We start from the raw sequence: 7,500 nt of genomic DNA, 5'->3' as shown, positions 1-7,500 counted from the left end.
TGAGGTCGTTGTACGAGGTGTCGCACGCCACACCGCCAGCCGGCTGTGCACGCTACCGAGAAAGTACCGGTATGCGAACCGCCAGGCGACGGGCGCGCATCGCACGTTTAAGGAGACGCGGCCGGCCCCACAGGCGGCCACGACACTCCCAGGTCTCCGAAGGCGGGACAAACGCCGCGCGCTTCAGTATACGTAGCCGACCCTCAGCCAGACGTGGCCCGGGAACGGAATCCATGGACCGCAATGTGCGTTCGAAACGTCGATGTTCATGTGTCCTGCAGTTCACATGTCGACGCGCAATTTGCTGCGTTCTTCATCGACCCACGAGCCGAGTGATCCACCGTCCTGGGTGATCTTTTTTGTTTAGTTTCCACTGTCTCTTTCAAAACAGTTGCATAGGCGGGACTGAGGCGTTTGACGGCCCCTGTTCCAGCGTTCTGTGTCCAACGGCCTCACGGCCGATGGGCGTCGTACGGCTCCACACCGGAGCGGACAGGCACTCGGGCGAAAGTCATTCAAAACCGGCGCCAGGCGCCAGGTGCCGCAGGCCAGCCGCTCCAGAGCTTCAGCGCTCGTACCACACAACATTTTTCAGTTAGTTTTGAGAGGCACGCGTGGTTCCGCACGCGGCGCACGGCTGCTGCCGTACAGGTAGCGTGTTGCGCGACACGACACGCACATCGAAAGACATGCAGTCTAGTCGGTAATGATCCTTCCGCAGGTTCACCTACGGAAACCTTGTTACGACTTTTACTTCCTCTAAATGATCAAGTTTGGTCATCTTTCCGGTAGCATCGGCAACGACAGAGTCGATGCCGCGTACCAGTCCGAAGACCTCACTAAATCATTCAATCGGTAGTAGCGACGGGCGGTGTGTACAAAGGGCAGGGACGTAATCAACGCGAGCTTATGACTCGCGCTTACTGGGAATTCCTCGTTCATGGGGAACAATTGCAAGCCCCAATCCCTAGCACGAAGGAGGTTCAGCGGGTTACCCCGACCTTTCGGCCTAGGAAGACACGCTGATTCCTTCAGTGTAGCGCGCGTGCGGCCCAGAACATCTAAGGGCATCACAGACCTGTTATTGCTCAATCTCGTGCGGCTAGAAGCCGCCTGTCCCTCTAAGAAGAAAAGTAATCGCTGACAGCACGAAGGATGTCACGCGACTAGTTAGCAGGCTAGAGTCTCGTTCGTTATCGGAATTAACCAGACAAATCGCTCCACCAACTAAGAACGGCCATGCACCACCACCCACCGAATCAAGAAAGAGCTATCAATCTGTCAATCCTTCCGGTGTCCGGGCCTGGTGAGGTTTCCCGTGTTGAGTCAAATTAAGCCGCAGGCTCCACTCCTGGTGGTGCCCTTCCGTCAATTCCTTTAAGTTTCAGCTTTGCAACCATACTTCCCCCGGAACCCAAAAGCTTTGGTTTCCCGGAGGCTGCCCGCCGAGTCATCGGAGGAACTGCGGCGGATCGCTGGCTGGCATCGTTTATGGTTAGAACTAGGGCGGTATCTGATCGCCTTCGAACCTCTAACTTTCGTTCTTGATTAATGAAAACATACTTGGCAAATGCTTTCGCTTCTGTTCGTCTTGCGACGATCCAAGAATTTCACCTCTAACGTCGCAATACGAATGCCCCCGCCTGTCCCTATTAATCATTACCTCGGGTTCCGAAAACCAACAAAATAGAACCGAGGTCCTATTCCATTATTCCATGCACACAGTATTCAGGCGGGCTTGCCTGCTTTAAGCACTCTAATTTGTTCAAAGTAAACGTGCCGGCCCACCCAGACACTCAATAAAGAGCACCTTGGTAGGATTTCAACGGGGTCCGCCTCGGGACGCACGAACACGCACGAGGCGGTCGCACGCCTTCGGCTCGCCCCACCGGCAGGACGTCCCACGATACATGCCAGTTAAACACCGACGGGCGGTGAACCAACAGCGTGGGACACAAATCCAACTACGAGCTTTTTAACCGCAACAACTTTAATATACGCTATTGGAGCTGGAATTACCGCGGCTGCTGGCACCAGACTTGCCCTCCAATAGATACTCGTTAAAGGATTTAAAGTGTACTCATTCCGATTACGGGGCCTCGGATGAGTCCCGTATCGTTATTTTTCGTCACTACCTCCCCGTGCCGGGAGTGGGTAATTTGCGCGCCTGCTGCCTTCCTTGGATGTGGTAGCCGTTTCTCAGGCTCCCTCTCCGGAATCGAACCCTGATTCCCCGTTACCCGTTACAACCATGGTAGGCGCAGAACCTACCATCGACAGTTGATAAGGCAGACATTTGAAAGATGCGTCGCCGGTACGAGGACCGTGCGATCAGCCCAAAGTTATTCAGAGTCACCAAGGCAAACGGACCGGACGAGCCGACCGATTGGTTTTGATCTAATAAAAGCGTCCCTTCCATCTCTGGTCGGGACTCTGTTTGCATGTATTAGCTCTAGAATTACCACAGTTATCCAAGTAACGTGGGTACGATCTAAGGAACCATAACTGATTTAATGAGCCATTCGCGGTTTCACCTTAATGCGGCTTGTACTGAGACATGCATGGCTTAATCTTTGAGACAAGCATATGACTACTGGCAGGATCAACCAGGGAGCTGCGTCAACTAGAGCTGAGCAGCCGGCCGCCCGGGAGTGTGTCCCAGGGGCCCGCGCGAACACGCAAGCGTCCGCTCAATTATTCTGCAAACAGGAGGAGGCTGAGCTCCCCTGCACAATACACCTCGAAACCCTCTCAGGTCCCGGCGGCGCGCAGCGCCGTCCTAAGTACTTGGTCGGGTTCGAGAGAGGCGCAATCGCCCGGAGTTAGGCGAGTAGACGCTTTAGGTGCGACCACCCGTGCTCCCAACTGAGCTTGCCGCTGCCGACAGAGGCCCGGGAGCGTGCTGTCGTGGCATTGCCGGCGGGAGACAACACGCGCCACCTACGGTGACCGGCAGCTCCAACGCCAGCGCCACAGAAGGGCAAAGGCCCCACGTGGGTGCCGAAGCGAACTCTCCCAGCACAGCGCACGTGCCAACACGTCTGCACAACTGCGATACAAACCACCAGCGAGAACCGCTGGGGCGACCGAGCAGCAGACGGCGTCGCGGCGCCGAGTGCCGGGCGGCGGCGCATCCTCAACGCACACAGTCCTCAGTCGGACCAGCACACTGCAGATGTCCACCGCGCTTCGCACCGGGCCCGCGAGGACCCACTTTGGCCGCCCGGCGCCGCGCGCAGGGTGCCCCGGCGCGCAGCTGCGCCGCCTGCCGCGTCCGTCGGCCGGCGCGCCTGCCACTGGGCGCCCCCACCAGCCGGCTGTAGCGCGTGCGCCCACGCACCGCGCGGCCAGCACGCCGGGCGGCCCCCCCTCACCGGCCGGGGACGGTCCCACCCAGCCACCGCCGCGTATCGCTTCACACACAGATTTGCCCTTACTGATTTACCTCCAGCAACAACAACCGCACCACAATGGGTTTACCAGTTGTTCATTTGCGTAACGTCACCAGCAAACGTAGACGTCCATCCCAGTTTGCAAATGCAACGATTATTGCATACCTGTCTGTTAGGTGTCACGACACACTACGTCTGCCCACATACACGCAACAAAATGTGCACGACTAGAGAACACGTGGGAGGTGGCCCCCTACGTATGCGATGTCCATTACGAGACCGACTGTCAACCAGCATCTGTACCATGTCGCAGATGTGGAACGCGGTGCACCATGCTATCACACTGTGTGAGAAGAGACGACTACGTTTGAATACACGCGCCACTACATCAACAGACGGCTCATGCTGATCGCCATCCAGGGCGTCCGTTAATCCCACACGTCTCTATGGCGTACCACACTGCAATGTAGCTGTTATGGGGAGACGGCACGTGGCTGAGTGCACAACATTTGGACCGTATGGTTCGCTGTTGTTGGGCGCAGTCGTTGTACGGTCACACATGTGCCACAGCGTATCATGCAGTACATACGGACCTATGTGCAGTACAATGTGAGGGTTAAGCTTACGACATCAGCGGACAGTGGACACAGGCCGTACCACGACGTAGACTGAGCGCTTCGACATGCGAATGCCAGTGAACAGCTGCGAAGGGCATTGAACACGCAAGCACCTGAACGACCAGCGTGCGAAGGCAGGGGGGAGGGTGGGGGCGATGTACATCCTGCAGTCGTCCACATTACAGTGTACAGCGGGAGCATGTAAAAAGTAAGCAACACTTGCGAAGTGTTGAACATGAAACGATACACAAGAGGGTGGGCGGTGCGAGTAGCGAACTATATTCAGAGGGTTGTGGTTAGACAACACTGGATTAATGTAACGTGTCATATGCCAATTACAGAGCAGGTTAAGGCACAACTTGGGTTAGGTTAAGGCACAACGTGGGTTAGGTTAAGGCACAACTTGGGTTAGGTTAAGGCACAACGTGGGTTAGGTTAAGGCACAACGTGGGTTAGGTTAAGGCACAACGTGGGTTAGGTTAAGGCACAACGTGGGTTAGGTTAAGGCACAACGTGGGTTAGGTTAAGGCACAACGTGGGTTAGGTTAAGGCACAACGTGGGTTAGGTTAAGGCACAACGTGGGTTAGGTTAAGGCACAACGTGGGTTAGGTTAAGGCACAACGTGGGTTAGGTTAAGGCACAACGTGGGTTAGGTTAAGGCACAACGTGGGTTAGGTTAAGGCACAACGTGGGTTAGGTTAAGGCACAACGTGGGTTAGGTTAAGGCACAACGTGGGTTAGGTTAAGGCACAACTTGGGTTAGGTTAAGGCACAACTTGGGTTAGGTTAAGGCACAACTTGGGTTAGGTTAAGGCACAACTTGGGTTAGGTTAAGGCACAACTTGGGTTAGGTTAAGGCACAACTTGGGTTAGGTTAAGGCACAACTTGGGTTAGGTTAAGGCACAACTTGGGTTAGGTTAAGGCACAACGTGGGTTAGGTTAAGGCACAACGTGGGTTAGGTTAAGGCACAACGTGGGTTAGGTTAAGGCACAACGTGGGTTAGGTTAAGGCACAACGTGGGTTAGGTTAAGGCACAACGTGGGTTAGGTTAAGGCACAACGTGGGTTAGGTTAAGGCACAACGTGGGTTAGGTTAAGGCACAACGTGGGTTAGGTTAAGGCACAACGTGGGTTAGGTTAAGGCACAACGTGGGTTAGGTTAAGGCACAACGTGGGTTAGGTTAAGGCACAACGTGGGTTAGGTTAAGGCACAACGTGGGTTAGGTTAAGGCACAACGTGGGTTAGGTTAAGGCACAACGTGGGTTAGGTTAAGGCACAACGTGGGTTAGGTTAAGGCACAACTTGGGTTAGGTTAAGGCACAACGTGGGTTAGGTTAAGGCACAACTTGGGTTAGGTTAAGGCACAACTTGGGTTAGGTTAAGGCACAACTTGGGTTAGGTTAAGGCACAACTTGGGTTAGGTTAAGGCACAACTTGGGTTAGGTTAAGGCACAACTTGGGTTAGGTTAAGGCACAACTTGGGTTAGGTTAAGGCACAACTTGGGTTAGGTTAAGGCACAACTTGGGTTAGGTTAAGGCACAACGTGGGTTAGGTTAAGGCACAACGTGGGTTAGGTTAAGGCACAACGTGGGTTAGGTTAAGGCACAACGTGGGTTAGGTTAAGGCACAACGTGGGTTAGGTTAAGGCACAACGTGGGTTAGGTTAAGGCACAACGTGGGTTAGGTTAAGGCACAACGTGGGTTAGGTTAAGGCACAACGTGGGTTAGGTTAAGGCACAACGTGGGTTAGGTTAAGGCACAACGTGGGTTAGGTTAAGGCACAACGTGGGTTAGGTTAAGGCACAACGTGGGTTAGGTTAAGGCACAACGTGGGTTAGGTTAAGGCACAACGTGGGTTAGGTTAAGGCACAACGTGGGTTAGGTTAAGGTAGAAATTGCGTTACATTGCGGTACAAATTGCGTTACATTGCGGTACAAATTGCGTTACATTGCGGTACAAATTGCGTTACATTGCGGTACAAATTGCGTTACATTGCGGTACAAATTGCGTTACATTGCGGTACAAATTGCGTTACATTGCGGTACAAATTGCGTTACATTGCGGTACAAATTGCGTTACATTGCGGTACAAATTGCGTTACATTGCGGTACAAATTGCGTTACATTGCGGTACAAATTGCGTTACATTGCGGTACAGATTGCGTTACATTGCGGTACACATTGCGTTACACATTGCGGTACACATTGCGTTACACATTGCGGTACACATTGCGTTACACATTGCGGTACACATTGCGGTACACATTGCGTTACACATTGCGTTACACATTGCGGTACACATTGCGGTACATTGCGGTACACATTGCGGTACATTGCGGTACACATTGCGTTACATTGCGGTACACATTGCGTTACATTGCGGTACACATTGCGTTACATTGCGGTACAAATTGCGTTACGAATTTGGTTAAGTTAAGGTGCAAAATGGGTTAGGTTAAGGTGCGAAATGGGTTGGATTACAGTACACAACGTGGTAAGAGAGTGTGTTGGGGGGGGGGGGGGCCGAGGTTCGTTGGTAGTGATCATTGTAAGTGAATGTCTGAGGCAGCTTCAGTATGTCACAGCAGTTATGTCTCGTCAGGATGCGCTTTTCGCTCGTGACTGGAGGCGCGCCGCGTCTGTGGTTGCGGCAAGGGAGCGGCAGACCTGTGTGATTCATTCCTGCCATTGTTTCTGTGCCGTAACAGGAGGCAGTGTGGTGGTGTTGGGTGCACCCCTGTGTAGGACATGTGTGGGTGTTGGTGGCTTATCTGAGCAATTGTGGATGTCGGACGGGTGGGATATTCTATTTTAGAATTGGACCCCCTGGTGTGGTTATCATAGTGTGGATGGTGTACTGTGGCGGAGAGGATGCACCGGACGTTGGTCCATGCTGGTGCTTACATATTGTATCTGTGTCTGTTACAGGCAGAGAGTAATGTGTGATAGAGTGTCTCGCTGATGTGTGGTTCATATTGTGTGCACAGACTTACAGCATGTATAGGGACAGCGGGAATTTGGCATATTGGATATAACTCTTCGTGAAACGCAAGATATAGGGGTGGATTGCAACGTACGAGTGCGGGAAGAGTCCGCCGTTCATCCGCTGGAGTTGCGATTTCGGCGGTTGGGGTGGGGCACGTGCGGGTGCGGGTGGAGTGATTGTCGGTTGACTACTTCGTGCGACGCAGGCACTGGCGTTCGGGTTCCTGTGGTGGACAGATTATGCAGGCTTTGTGGGTGGCGTCGGAAAATGGGTACTGTGGGACCTAGCGATGTCGTAGTCGGGGTGGCGTCTCATAGATGGCGGTATCGTCGGTGCAGCAGGTCATGTTTCGGGAGACTTGCAGATGGCGGTATTTAGTTTTCGTGTTGCGCGCGACATGGTGGACGTAGTGTCGTCCGATTCGCGTAGATGGGGCTATTGCATGTGGTTTCGTCACATTGTCATAGATGGCGATGCTGTGGTTTGGCAGTATGGTTGGTG

The 7,500-nt window shown here is 53.4% G+C and overlaps 3 non-coding genes across 3 annotated transcripts in view; all 3 read right to left on the bottom strand.

Moving 5' to 3' along the window:
* Positions 1–8, bottom strand: part of LOC126149985 (large subunit ribosomal RNA) — a 4,222-nt gene extending 4,214 nt beyond the window's left edge. The window contains exon 1 of the ribosomal RNA XR_007531238.1: positions 1–8. This exon is cut by the window's left edge and continues 4,214 nt beyond it. This is a non-coding gene — a ribosomal RNA (large subunit ribosomal RNA).
* A 189-nt stretch (positions 9–197) lies between these two features.
* LOC126149986 (5.8S ribosomal RNA) lies at positions 198–352 on the bottom strand. The gene has a single exon (XR_007531239.1). It is a non-coding gene; the product is annotated as a 5.8S ribosomal RNA (ribosomal RNA).
* Positions 353–704: 352 nt separating this feature from the next.
* Positions 705–2,613, bottom strand: LOC126149968 (small subunit ribosomal RNA). The gene has a single exon (XR_007531222.1). It is a non-coding gene; the product is annotated as a small subunit ribosomal RNA (ribosomal RNA).
* Positions 2,614–7,500: the final 4,887 nt, after the last annotated feature.

This window comes from Schistocerca cancellata, unplaced genomic scaffold, assembly GCF_023864275.1.
Source record: "Schistocerca cancellata isolate TAMUIC-IGC-003103 unplaced genomic scaffold, iqSchCanc2.1 HiC_scaffold_961, whole genome shotgun sequence".
Classification (NCBI taxonomy): Eukaryota; Metazoa; Arthropoda; class Insecta; order Orthoptera; family Acrididae; genus Schistocerca; species Schistocerca cancellata.
Note: the sequence above shows the minus strand (reverse complement) of the source record. Positions and strands in the feature narration are given on the sequence as shown.